This window comes from Dasypus novemcinctus, unplaced genomic scaffold (genome assembly GCF_030445035.2).
Source record: "Dasypus novemcinctus isolate mDasNov1 unplaced genomic scaffold, mDasNov1.1.hap2 scaffold_388, whole genome shotgun sequence".
NCBI classification, from domain to species: domain Eukaryota; kingdom Metazoa; phylum Chordata; class Mammalia; order Cingulata; family Dasypodidae; genus Dasypus; species Dasypus novemcinctus.
The window spans coordinates 67,999-80,447 of record NW_026688352.1 but is presented as its reverse complement, the minus strand read 5'-3'; the positions used below and the strand labels follow the sequence as shown (position 1 = coordinate 80,447).

General features: G+C 71.0%; 10 non-coding genes across 10 annotated transcripts; 4 read left to right on the top strand and 6 right to left on the bottom strand.

Annotated features, from left to right (window-relative positions):
- The first annotated feature begins 214 nt into the window (after positions 1 to 214).
- Positions 215 to 285, top strand: TRNAG-GCC (transfer RNA glycine (anticodon GCC)). The gene has a single exon. It is a non-coding gene; the product is annotated as a tRNA-Gly (tRNA).
- A 2,599-nt stretch (positions 286 to 2,884) lies between these two features.
- TRNAE-CUC (transfer RNA glutamic acid (anticodon CUC)) lies at positions 2,885 to 2,956 on the bottom strand. The gene has a single exon. It is a non-coding gene; the product is annotated as a tRNA-Glu (tRNA).
- A 337-nt stretch (positions 2,957 to 3,293) lies between these two features.
- On the bottom strand, positions 3,294 to 3,365 carry TRNAG-UCC (transfer RNA glycine (anticodon UCC)). The gene has a single exon. It is a non-coding gene; the product is annotated as a tRNA-Gly (tRNA).
- A 671-nt stretch (positions 3,366 to 4,036) lies between these two features.
- TRNAD-GUC (transfer RNA aspartic acid (anticodon GUC)) lies at positions 4,037 to 4,108 on the bottom strand. Its single transcript has one exon. It is a non-coding gene; the product is annotated as a tRNA-Asp (tRNA).
- A 570-nt stretch (positions 4,109 to 4,678) lies between these two features.
- On the top strand, positions 4,679 to 4,761 carry TRNAL-CAG (transfer RNA leucine (anticodon CAG)). The gene has a single exon. It is a non-coding gene; the product is annotated as a tRNA-Leu (tRNA).
- A 1,993-nt stretch (positions 4,762 to 6,754) lies between these two features.
- On the top strand, positions 6,755 to 6,825 carry TRNAG-GCC (transfer RNA glycine (anticodon GCC)). Its single transcript has one exon. It is a non-coding gene; the product is annotated as a tRNA-Gly (tRNA).
- Positions 6,826 to 9,430: 2,605 nt separating this feature from the next.
- Positions 9,431 to 9,502, bottom strand: TRNAE-CUC (transfer RNA glutamic acid (anticodon CUC)). The gene has a single exon. It is a non-coding gene; the product is annotated as a tRNA-Glu (tRNA).
- A 345-nt stretch (positions 9,503 to 9,847) lies between these two features.
- Positions 9,848 to 9,919, bottom strand: TRNAG-UCC (transfer RNA glycine (anticodon UCC)). The gene has a single exon. It is a non-coding gene; the product is annotated as a tRNA-Gly (tRNA).
- A 671-nt stretch (positions 9,920 to 10,590) lies between these two features.
- On the bottom strand, positions 10,591 to 10,662 carry TRNAD-GUC (transfer RNA aspartic acid (anticodon GUC)). The gene has a single exon. It is a non-coding gene; the product is annotated as a tRNA-Asp (tRNA).
- Positions 10,663 to 11,232: 570 nt separating this feature from the next.
- Positions 11,233 to 11,315, top strand: TRNAL-CAG (transfer RNA leucine (anticodon CAG)). The gene has a single exon. It is a non-coding gene; the product is annotated as a tRNA-Leu (tRNA).
- Positions 11,316 to 12,449: the final 1,134 nt, after the last annotated feature.

Sequence of the window (12,449 nt, the reverse complement as noted above, 5' to 3'; positions counted from 1 at the left end):
CCCCCCACGCCCGCAGCCCGCGCCTCCGCCTGCGCGGCGCCTCTCCTCCAGGTGGGCCGCCCTCTCCCAGGCTGGCAGGGCGGCGCCGCCTGCCACGCTCCAGGAGCGCTCCGGGCGCACGGCGGGCAGCGGTGGGGGCGCGGCGGCGGCGGCGGCGGCGGCGGCTGGTGGCGAGCACGCGCTGAGGCGAAGCGGGAGGGGGCCCAGCAGCGGCGCATGGGTGGTTCAGTGGTAGAATTCTCGCCTGCCACGCGGGAGGCCCGGGTTCGATTCCCGGCCCATGCAGCACACTCCCCCCTTTTGGTGTCCCACCCACTCGAGCCGTCTCCTGCCGCCTTCCCGGGTCTCTACCGTGCGCGCCTCTCGCTTCCTCACACCGCCCGCTCCTCTCGCGCCTGCCCGTCACCGCCGTCCCTTGCCCGCGCCTCCCTCGCCCCGCACACCCACCACCTTCGCCGACACGCCAGCTCTCCAGCTCACTCGGCCTCCCCCACCGGACCGGCACCTCGCGCTCGCCCTCAGGCCAAAGCTCAACGGTCAAGAGGCCTCTCCCCAGAGGAAACTAGGACACCCTCCTGCCACGTCACCGGCCCCAGCGCCCAAAAGTCTCTCCCCTACACAGCCCGCGCGGCCGTCCCGCCGGCCGCTTGAGCCGGCGCCTCCACCACGACTTCGGTGCACTTGCCCGCTCCTCCCTCCACACGCACCATCCGAATCTTCATTCGCCCATCCCGCTTTGCTTTGCCTCGGTCTCTTGTTCTGACATGCCCAAACGCCCTGCGTCCCGCGCACGGCGCCCAGACGCCCTGCCCCCCTGCCCGGCGGCGCACGGCCGCGCTCCGCCGAGCCCCGCCCCAGCCCCTGGCCCGCAGCAGCTTGGCCCCGCCCCCGCCCCGCCCGGCCCCGCCCCGAACCAGCCCTCCCCACCCCCCCCAACCCCCCCCCCCGACCACGCGGGCAAGCACCTCAAGTCTTTGCCTCTGGACTGACCAGGGGAGTGAACCCGAAGCCTCTGGGTCCGTGCAATTCACCACCCCTTGCACACCTAGCACAGACGCCACACGACCCCTCCCTGGCCCCTCCCCTCCCCTCCCCCGCCCCGCCCCCTCCCCACTTCGCCCTCCTGTCTCCCTCGCGCGCGGCGCTCTGCCTCCAGGGTCCCGTTGCCTGCGACCCGACTCACGCCCCTCGGCCTGGTGGCCCTCCAGGGCACCACCTCCAACTGGCCCGATGGGGGTCCTGTCTGCTGATGGGCTCTTGGATCTCATCCTCTCCGGAGCCCTCTCCTCCCTCTTCTAAGTCCCCCACGCCCTCCAGCTGCCCACTTGCTGCCAGCCGCTTCTCCCAGACGCCTTGCTCTAGACAACGCCCGTCCGCCCGCCCTGGCCACCCCGTCTATGCTCTGAGACGTCCCTGGCTCCCGCCCACCGCACCCGGTCCCGCCACGGCCCGTGCACCCGCCCCAGGCACGGCGGCCCATCGTCCTGACGCCCCTCCCAAGCCGCCGGGCCACCCGCCGGCCGCACTCGCCACCCACCGGCAGCTAGCTGGGCCACCCTAGCCCTGCGGACCACGTGGCCACCCTCTACCCCGACCGCCACCTCTCAGCCCTCGGCACACGCTGGGCTCCTCTGGTCGCTTTCCGGCCCTCTGCCCAGCTCCGTGTGCAGTGCTCTCCGCGCACCCACCCGTTTCCTCCCTAGCCGTCACCTGAGACCCACATCCTCTAATGGCCGCACAGGGGGCACCAGGGGACCTCGCGGTGGGGATGGGAAGCTTCTGTGTGCCGAGAGGGAGGCTCGTTGAATCAGGCAGGGCCTCTCACCGCGCGTCCCCCCGACGTCCGAAAGGAAACCTTCCGCCAGCCGGTGTTCGAGTGAGTTGGGCGGTGCGGCGGCCGCTGGGGCGGTCTGGGCAGCAAGGAGGCTGCTGACCGACTCTGCCCTCCAGCAGCAGCACGGCTGGGCTGAGCGCGGTGCAGGGGTGCAAGGAGGGAAGCAGGCCCGCTTGGATGGGTGGTAAGGCAGGAAGGCCAGAGAGCGCGAGTTTACGGGTGGGCGGTGGCAAGCGGGAGGTCGTGGGTCGACTTCTTTCCACCTGGAGTCAGCGTTAGACGGCACGACGTGGCGGCGCTCTCCCGAACCCAGCCGGGCCCCTGACGAAGCGGGAGGCTTGACTCGACAGCTCGTCTTCCCCACTGGTTGGCCAATCTGCTGCCTCCTACTTCTGCCCTGCACGCCCGCCCCCGCCTACAGCCCGCTCGGCCATTTCAACACGGGTGTTCGCGTCGACGTCTCGAGGCCACCGTGGCCAGGGTGCCCGGGCGCACAGGGTTGCGGTTCCTCTTCACCAGCCCGACCGGTGGCTGGCAGGAGTGGCGCGATGCCAGGCACCGCGGGGCCCGGCAGGTGGGCGGTGTGTTCTGGGTGCGGGTGCCCTCACCCTTCTCCCCCGAGCGCCTCCCCGCCCCCGGGGTGGGAGGGGGCGTGGAGGTGGTGCCACACAGGCAGAGCTTTGGCCCGGCGGAAGCCCGTAGGCCTGCCAAGGGCCAACACGTGGGCTGGCCCGAGCGAGGTGGTGCCGATAGCCAGGGGAGTGTCAAGGCGGTCGTGGCCGCTGGAGCTGGGTGCTGAGGGCGAGCGGGAGCGAAGCGAAGCGAAGCTTGGGAGCCTAGGGAAGGAGAAGCTGGAGAAAGGCAAGAGGCTGGAGCGGGCCAAGGGAGGCGAAAAGGACGGCATTGTAGCGGGCTTGCGGGCGGCCGTGGAGATGAGGTGGGTGGTGCCCCGGGCGTGGCGCGGCCGCTGGCTCGGCAGGGAGCGAGTGATGGGCTTTGGGTAAAAGCGAGGCGGGCGGGGGCCGCGCTGGGGCGAAGAAGAAGAAGGGCTTCCCTGACCGGGAATCGAACCCGGGCCGCGGCGGTGAGAGCGCCGAATCCTAACCACTAGACCACCAGGGAGCGTCGGGCCACGCGGCCGGCCGCCGCCTCCTGGACTCGGCTGGGCGCCTCCACCCGGGCCCCGGGCGCTCCCTTGGCGCCAGGCCCGGGCGTCGCCCAGCCTCGGCCTTGGCCCTGCCCGCCGCCCTCCCCCTCTCCCGCCATCGGCGCAGCCTGCCTCGCGGGCTGCTGGCAGCACCCTCAAAACACTGCTCGCCTCCTGCCCACCCACCCACACCGCCTCCGCTTCTGCCTAAGCTTCTGCCCCGACCCCTGGCACCACGGCACCACGGCACCACGGCACCACGGCACCACGGCACCACGGCACCACCGCCCGCAAAACGTCAGGCTGGGCTGCTGCGTTGGCCGGGAATCGAACCCGGGTCAACTGCTTGGAAGGCAGCTATGCTCACCACTATACCACCAACGCTGCACAGCCCGGGGAGCCCGCAGTCGCCGGGCCGGGACTCCGACCAGAGGCCTAGCCGCCGCCCGCCTCAGCCCTCGGCCCTCTGCCACACGCCCCGCCCGCCTCCCGAACGCCTGGCGCCCGGAGGCCCCCTCGCCGCCTCTGCCGACGCTCTCGCTGCTGCCTTTGCTCCTTGGGACTCCGGGCTCCGGGCTCCGCGGCCGTGGCCGTGGCCTCGGCGCTGCTCCCAAGCCCGGCGCTCGGAGACCCTCGGCTGCTGCTTGCAGCCTGCCGGCGGGGCGCGCATGCCCACGGCCCGGGTGGCCAGCGGTCGTCGTGGCTCGGCCAGGACACGGCGCGCAGCGCGTTGGGCTGCCGAGCTGAGCGCGGCCAAGACCTCTCGCCGCTGGGGGCGGCGCCTGGGCGTGGCAGGGAGTGGCTCGGCGACCCCGGGCGGGCCGCCGCGAGACACCCCGCCCCGTTGGGGCGGGCCGCCGGCCGGCTGCCGTGAGCCGCCGACGGGGTCCCTGGGGCCACCCTGCCGTTTGGCCTGGCTGGGAAGGAGCGGGCCAGGCAGCAGGTGGCGCCGTGCACCTGGGCGCCGGGGCGCGGGGCGGGAAAGCAGGCGGGCCGTCGTCGGTGGGCGGGAGGCGGCCTGGAGGGCGGTGGCGGGGGCCAAAAAGGGCGGCAGCCTCCCCGTCGGGGAATCGAACCCCGGTCTCCCGCGTGACAGGCGGGGATACTCACCACTATACTAACGAGGACGGTGGCGCCGGGGCCCTGCGCGCAACGCTCTCCCGCAAGCCTCGCCCAGCCCTGCTCTGGGCCTCCCGGGCCCACGCCCGGCGGCGCTCCAGCACGCGCCCGCCGGGCCCCTTGCCTCGCCCACCCCCACCCCCACCCCCACCCACAGCCAACCAGCCTCCGGCCCTCACCCGGACCTCACCCCGATGCCGACCACCGACACCCACCCACCAACTCCGGACTGGGACCCGGACCCGGACCCGGACCCGGACCCGGACCCGGACCCGGACCCGAGCCGCCTGCCGACTCCCCACTGCCGACTCGGGACTCCGCTGGTGCTGAAACCTGGCAGGGCCGCGCGGCCTCTCGCCTCCGACGCCGGCGACACGCCTGGGGCAACTGGCCGCAGCGGGAAGGAAGCGCGCCAGGACGGGCTGGGCGCGCGCCCTGCCGACTCCCGCCGCCACACGCCGCTCCGCTCCGGCGCGCACCGCCACTGCCCGCCGGGAGGCACTTGGGCCCAACGCTCGAGGACAGCGCTCTTGCCGCCCGATCCCAGCCAGGCGGGCGCCAGCGCGCTCGCTCCCACCGTCAGGATGGCCGAGCGGTCTAAGGCGCTGCGTTCAGGTCGCAGTCTCCCCTGGAGGCGTGGGTTCGAATCCCACTCCTGACACGAGTCAACCTTTTGGCCCCCAACTCTCCCCACCTTTCACCACCCTCACCGCCCTGCACTACCTCACCAGCTCCGAAGGTAGCCCTCGCTGACTGGCCACTCGGGGAGCCCTTCACCAGCCCGACTCCCCTGCCACCTGCCAGCCCGTCCGCCTCTCGGGGCGGGGCCTACGTACCCTTACCGCTGGCTTCTCACACTCACCTACCCTTTCCCGCCACCCTCCGCCAAGCAGAAACCGCCCCTCGCCATGCTCCCGGGCCTTCCACCTTCTGCCCGCTTCCTTGCCCGCAAGCTGTGCCCCAAGCCACCTCACACACCCCTTCCACCTGCCAGACCGAGGGTACACTGAAGGACTTCAGAGCACCTGGGCCGCGCCCCGTCCTTTCCCTCCCTCCCTCCCTCCATTCCCCCTCCCCTCCTTCTCTTCTGCCTGCCTTTCTGCCTTTCTGTCTTTCTCCTTTTTGTGTCTTTCTCTTCATCTCCTTCAACCTATTTGCCAGTCTGCCTTCCTAATCTCTGACATTTCTGCCTGCCTGCCTGCCTGCCTGCCTGCCTGCCTGCCTGCCTGCCTGCCTGCCTTTTCTCTGTCTCTCTCTCTTTCTTCCTCTCCCTCGGTCTCTTTATCTCTTTCTCTTACTCTCTCTTCTCTCTTCTCTGTGTTTCTCTCTTTCTCTCTCTCTCTCTTCCTCTTTCTCTGTTTCTTTCCCGTTTCTTTCCCTCGTTCTTTCTCTCTTCTCTCTTCTTTCTTTCCCCCGCCTGCCGCGGCCACCCAGATTCACCCTCTAGCACCTACCCGGTGAACAGCAATTGCTTTCCGTGCCATACACCGCCACAGCCTGCATTGCCGCGTGTGAGAAATGGCTGTGCCGGCGTCCCGTCCGTGCCTCTGCCTCCATCGGTGCCCCTGCTCCCACCACCCTCACGTCCCTCGGAGCCCCCGGGCTCGCCCCCACGCTTGCTCTTTCCATTCCCTCGCCAAATTGCTGCGTCAACTTCCCACCAGCACGACTGTGCACCCGGGCTTACCCGTAGTCAAATTTCCCTGGGCTTTTCACTCTGGGCCCTTTACCGCTCCGCACTTGCCCGCTCGGGCCCATTCAGGCCCTGCCTCAGCGAGACAGAATGGATCGAGCCAGAGCCTGGCACAGGACCTGCGTGGCTCGGTACCTGGAGGATCCCGAGAAGACTGTTCCACGGACACCTCGCAGATCCCGAAGCCCACCCACGCAACTCCACGCGGGAAGCTGCTGCCGAGCCCGAGCAACCACACCAGTGCGCCCGGCGCCCCCACACCTGGACGTCCGGGTGCCGGCAGCCACGCCCCCCGGAACACACTCTGCCAGAGCGCTCCCCCCACCCTCCCTTTGGAGCCCTCCCGCCTCAAAAGCGACACCGCGGCCCGGGATCCCTAGCGAGTGCCGGCGGCCAGACGGTGGAAGTGAGCCTCGCACAGACCGGCCACTCTACCAGACGTGCGGTGTCGTCCCGCCCCGACCCACCCCCCCACCCCCCCACCCCCCCCACCCCCCACCCCCGCTCAAGTCAGAGGCCCAGCACCCGTCCTCCTTCTCCCCAGGCCAGCACAGGCACAGAAGGCCGCCGAGGAAGGGGGCTGCGGGAGGGGTGGCTTCACCGCGCCCCTCGGCTCCCCGGGCTCGGGGCACGGTCACGCTGGATCCGGCGGCTGTTTTCGTCCCGGGGACAGCGGCATTTCCGGGAGAGCGCAGGCTCAGGCGACAGGGCCTGTCTCCCCACCCCCCTGCCCCCTCCCCCCGCACGCCCCCCACGCCCGCAGCCCGCGCCTCCGCCTGCGCGGCGCCTCTCCTCCAGGTGGGCCGCCCTCTCCCAGGCTGGCAGGGCGGCGCCGCCTGCCACGCTCCAGGAGCGCTCCGGGCGCACGGCGGGCAGCGGTGGGGGCGCGGCGGCGGCGGCGGCGGCGGCGGCTGGTGGCGAGCACGCGCTGAGGCGAAGCGGGAGGGGGCCCAGCAGCGGCGCATGGGTGGTTCAGTGGTAGAATTCTCGCCTGCCACGCGGGAGGCCCGGGTTCGATTCCCGGCCCATGCAGCACACTCCCCCCTTTTGGTGTCCCACCCACTCGAGCCGTCTCCTGCCGCCTTCCCGGGTCTCTACCGTGCGCGCCTCTCGCTTCCTCACACCGCCCGCTCCTCTCGCGCCTGCCCGTCACCGCCGTCCCTTGCCCGCGCCTCCCTCGCCCCGCACACCCACCACCTTCGCCGACACGCCAGCTCTCCAGCTCACTCGGCCTCCCCCACCGGACCGGCACCTCGCGCTCGCCCTCAGGCCAAAGCTCAACGGTCAAGAGGCCTCTCCCCAGAGGAAACTAGGACACCCTCCTGCCACGTCACCGGCCCCAGCGCCCAAAAGTCTCTCCCCTACACAGCCCGCGCGGCCGTCCCGCCGGCCGCTTGAGCCGGCGCCTCCACCACGACTTCGGTGCACTTGCCCGCTCCTCCCTCCACACGCACCATCCGAATCTTCATTCGCCCATCCCGCTTTGCTTTGCCTCGGTCTCTTGTTCTGACATGCCCAAACGCCCTGCGTCCCGCGCACGGCGCCCAGACGCCCTGCCCCCCTGCCCGGCGGCGCACGGCCGCGCTCCGCCGAGCCCCGCCCCAGCCCCTGGCCCGCAGCAGCTTGGCCCCGCCCCCGCCCCGCCCCGCCCGGCCCCGCCCCGAACCAGCCCTCCCCACCCCCCCCAACCCCCCCCCCCCGACCACGCGGGCAAGCACCTCAAGTCTTTGCCTCTGGACTGACCAGGGGAGTGAACCCGAAGCCTCTGGGTCCGTGCAATTCACCACCCCTTGCACACCTAGCACAGACGCCACACGACCCCTCCCTGGCCCCTCCCCTCCCCTCCCCCGCCCCGCCCCCTCCCCACTTCGCCCTCCTGTCTCCCTCGCGCGCGGCGCTCTGCCTCCAGGGTCCCGTTGCCTGCGACCCGACTCACGCCCCTCGGCCTGGTGGCCCTCCAGGGCACCACCTCCAACTGGCCCGATGGGGGTCCTGTCTGCTGATGGGCTCTTGGATCTCATCCTCTCCGGAGCCCTCTCCTCCCTCTTCTAAGTCCCCCACGCCCTCCAGCTGCCCACTTGCTGCCAGCCGCTTCTCCCAGACGCCTTGCTCTAGACAACGCCCGTCCGCCCGCCCTGGCCACCCCGTCTATGCTCTGAGACGTCCCTGGCTCCCGCCCACCGCACCCGGTCCCGCCACGGCCCGTGCACCCGCCCCAGGCACGGCGGCCCATCGTCCTGACGCCCCTCCCAAGCCGCCGGGCCACCCGCCGGCCGCACTCGCCACCCACCGGCAGCTAGCTGGGCCACCCTAGCCCTGCGGACCACGTGGCCACCCTCTACCCCGACCGCCACCTCTCAGCCCTCGGCACACGCTGGGCTCCTCTGGTCGCTTTCCGGCCCTCTGCCCAGCTCCGTGTGCAGTGCTCTCCGCGCACCCACCCGTTTCCTCCCTAGCCGTCACCTGAGACCCACATCCTCTAATGGCCGCACAGGGGGCACCAGGGGACCTCGCGGTGGGGATGGGAAGCTTCTGTGTGCCGAGAGGGAGGCTCGTTGAATCAGGCAGGGCCTCTCACCGCGCGTCCCCCCGACGTCCGAAAGGAAACCTTCCGCCAGCCGGTGTTCGAGTGAGTTGGGCGGTGCGGCGGCCGCTGGGGCGGTCTGGGCAGCAAGGAGGCTGCTGACCGACTCTGCCCTCCAGCAGCAGCACGGCTGGGCTGAGCGCGGTGCAGGGGTGCAAGGAGGGAAGCAGGCCCGCTTGGATGGGTGGTAAGGCAGGAAGGCCAGAGAGCGCGAGTTTACGGGTGGGCGGTGGCAAGCGGGAGGTCGTGGGTCGACTTCTTTCCACCTGGAGTCAGCGTTAGACGGCACGACGTGGCGGCGCTCTCCCGAACCCAGCCGGGCCCCTGACGAAGCGGGAGGCTTGACTCGACAGCTCGTCTTCCCCACTGGTTGGCCAATCTGCTGCCTCCTACTTCTGCCCTGCACGCCCGCCCCCGCCTACAGCCCGCTCGGCCATTTCAACACGGGTGTTCGCGTCGACGTCTCGAGGCCACCGTGGCCAGGGTGCCCGGGCGCACAGGGTTGCGGTTCCTCTTCACCAGCCCGACCGGTGGCTGGCAGGAGTGGCGCGATGCCAGGCACCGCGGGGCCCGGCAGGTGGGCGGTGTGTTCTGGGTGCGGGTGCCCTCACCCTTCTCCCCCGAGCGCCTCCCCGCCCCCGGGGTGGGAGGGGGCGTGGAGGTGGTGCCACACAGGCAGAGCTTTGGCCCGGCGGAAGCCCGTAGGCCTGCCAAGGGCCAACACGTGGGCTGGCCCGAGCGAGGTGGTGCCGATAGCCAGGGGAGTGTCAAGGCGGTCGTGGCCGCTGGAGCTGGGTGCTGAGGGCGAGCGGGAGCGAAGCGAAGCGAAGCTTGGGAGCCTAGGGAAGGAGAAGCTGGAGAAAGGCAAGAGGCTGGAGCGGGCCAAGGGAGGCGAAAAGGACGGCATTGTAGCGGGCTTGCGGGCGGCCGTGGAGATGAGGTGGGTGGTGCCCCGGGCGTGGCGCGGCCGCTGGCTCGGCAGGGAGCGAGTGATGGGCTTTGGGTAAAAGCGAGGCGGGCGGGGGCCGCGCTGGGGCGAAGAAGAAGAAGGGCTTCCCTGACCGGGAATCGAACCCGGGCCGCGGCGGTGAGAGCGCCGAATCCTAACCACTAGACCACCAGGGAGCGTCGGGCCACGCGGCCGGCCGCCGCCTCCTGGACTCGGCTGGGCGCCTCCACCCGGGCCCCGGGCGCTCCCTTGGCGCCAGGCCCGGGCGTCGCCCAGCCTCGGCCTTGGCCCTGCCCGCCGCCCTCCCCCTCTCCCGCCATCGGCGCAGCCTGCCTCGCGGGCTGCTGGCAGCACCCTCAAAACACTGCTCGCCTCCTGCCCACCCACCCACACCGCCTCCGCTTCTGCCTAAGCTTCTGCCCCGACCCCTGGCACCACGGCACCACGGCACCACGGCACCACGGCACCACGGCACCACGGCACCACGGCACCACCGCCCGCAAAACGTCAGGCTGGGCTGCTGCGTTGGCCGGGAATCGAACCCGGGTCAACTGCTTGGAAGGCAGCTATGCTCACCACTATACCACCAACGCTGCACAGCCCGGGGAGCCCGCAGTCGCCGGGCCGGGACTCCGACCAGAGGCCTAGCCGCCGCCCGCCTCAGCCCTCGGCCCTCTGCCACACGCCCCGCCCGCCTCCCGAACGCCTGGCGCCCGGAGGCCCCCTCGCCGCCTCTGCCGACGCTCTCGCTGCTGCCTTTGCTCCTTGGGACTCCGGGCTCCGGGCTCCGCGGCCGTGGCCGTGGCCTCGGCGCTGCTCCCAAGCCCGGCGCTCGGAGACCCTCGGCTGCTGCTTGCAGCCTGCCGGCGGGGCGCGCATGCCCACGGCCCGGGTGGCCAGCGGTCGTCGTGGCTCGGCCAGGACACGGCGCGCAGCGCGTTGGGCTGCCGAGCTGAGCGCGGCCAAGACCTCTCGCCGCTGGGGGCGGCGCCTGGGCGTGGCAGGGAGTGGCTCGGCGACCCCGGGCGGGCCGCCGCGAGACACCCCGCCCCGTTGGGGCGGGCCGCCGGCCGGCTGCCGTGAGCCGCCGACGGGGTCCCTGGGGCCACCCTGCCGTTTGGCCTGGCTGGGAAGGAGCGGGCCAGGCAGCAGGTGGCGCCGTGCACCTGGGCGCCGGGGCGCGGGGCGGGAAAGCAGGCGGGCCGTCGTCGGTGGGCGGGAGGCGGCCTGGAGGGCGGTGGCGGGGGCCAAAAAGGGCGGCAGCCTCCCCGTCGGGGAATCGAACCCCGGTCTCCCGCGTGACAGGCGGGGATACTCACCACTATACTAACGAGGACGGTGGCGCCGGGGCCCTGCGCGCAACGCTCTCCCGCAAGCCTCGCCCAGCCCTGCTCTGGGCCTCCCGGGCCCACGCCCGGCGGCGCTCCAGCACGCGCCCGCCGGGCCCCTTGCCTCGCCCACCCCCACCCCCACCCCCACCCACAGCCAACCAGCCTCCGGCCCTCACCCGGACCTCACCCCGATGCCGACCACCGACACCCACCCACCAACTCCGGACTGGGACCCGGACCCGGACCCGGACCCGGACCCGGACCCGGACCCGGACCCGAGCCGCCTGCCGACTCCCCACTGCCGACTCGGGACTCCGCTGGTGCTGAAACCTGGCAGGGCCGCGCGGCCTCTCGCCTCCGACGCCGGCGACACGCCTGGGGCAACTGGCCGCAGCGGGAAGGAAGCGCGCCAGGACGGGCTGGGCGCGCGCCCTGCCGACTCCCGCCGCCACACGCCGCTCCGCTCCGGCGCGCACCGCCACTGCCCGCCGGGAGGCACTTGGGCCCAACGCTCGAGGACAGCGCTCTTGCCGCCCGATCCCAGCCAGGCGGGCGCCAGCGCGCTCGCTCCCACCGTCAGGATGGCCGAGCGGTCTAAGGCGCTGCGTTCAGGTCGCAGTCTCCCCTGGAGGCGTGGGTTCGAATCCCACTCCTGACACGAGTCAACCTTTTGGCCCCCAACTCTCCCCACCTTTCACCACCCTCACCGCCCTGCACTACCTCACCAGCTCCGAAGGTAGCCCTCGCTGACTGGCCACTCGGGGAGCCCTTCACCAGCCCGACTCCCCTGCCACCTGCCAGCCCGTCCGCCTCTCGGGGCGGGGCCTACGTACCCTTACCGCTGGCTTCTCACACTCACCTACCCTTTCCCGCCACCCTCCGCCAAGCAGAAACCGCCCCTCGCCATGCTCCCGGGCCTTCCACCTTCTGCCCGCTTCCTTGCCCGCAAGCTGTGCCCCAAGCCACCTCACACACCCCTTCCACCTGCCAGACCGAGGGTACACTGAAGGACTTCAGAGCACCTGGGCCGCGCCCCGTCCTTTCCCTCCCTCCCTCCCTCCATTCCCCCTCCCCTCCTTCTCTTCTGCCTGCCTTTCTGCCTTTCTGTCTTTCTCCTTTTTGTGTCTTTCTCTTCATCTCCTTCAACCTATTTGCCAGTCTGCCTTCCTAATCTCTGACATTTCTGCCTGCCTGCCTGCCTGCCTGCCTGCCTGCCTGCCTGCCTGCCTGCCTGCCTTTTCTCTGTCTCTCTCTCTTTCTTCCTCTCCCTCGGTCTCTTTATCTCTTTCTCTTACTCTCTCTTCTCTCTTCTCTGTGTTTCTCTCTTTCTCTCTCTCTCTCTTCCTCTTTCTCTGTTTCTTTCCCGTTTCTTTCCCTCGTTCTTTCTCTCTTCTCTCTTCTTTCTTTCCCCCGCCTGCCGCGGCCACCCAGATTCACCCTCTAGCACCTACCCGGTGAACAGCAATTGCTTTCCGTGCCATACACCGCCACAGCCTGCATTGCCGCGTGTGAGAAATGGCTGTGCCGGCGTCCCGTCCGTGCCTCTGCCTCCATCGGTGCCCCTGCTCCCACCACCCTCACGTCCCTCGGAGCCCCCGGGCTCGCCCCCACGCTTGCTCTTTCCATTCCCTCGCCAAATTGCTGCGTCAACTTCCCACCAGCACGACTGTGCACCCGGGCTTACCCGTAGTCAAATTTCCCTGGGCTTTTCACTCTGGGCCCTTTACCGCTCCGCACTTGCCCGCTCGGGCCCATTCAGGCCCTGCCTCAGCGAGACAGAATGGATCGAGCC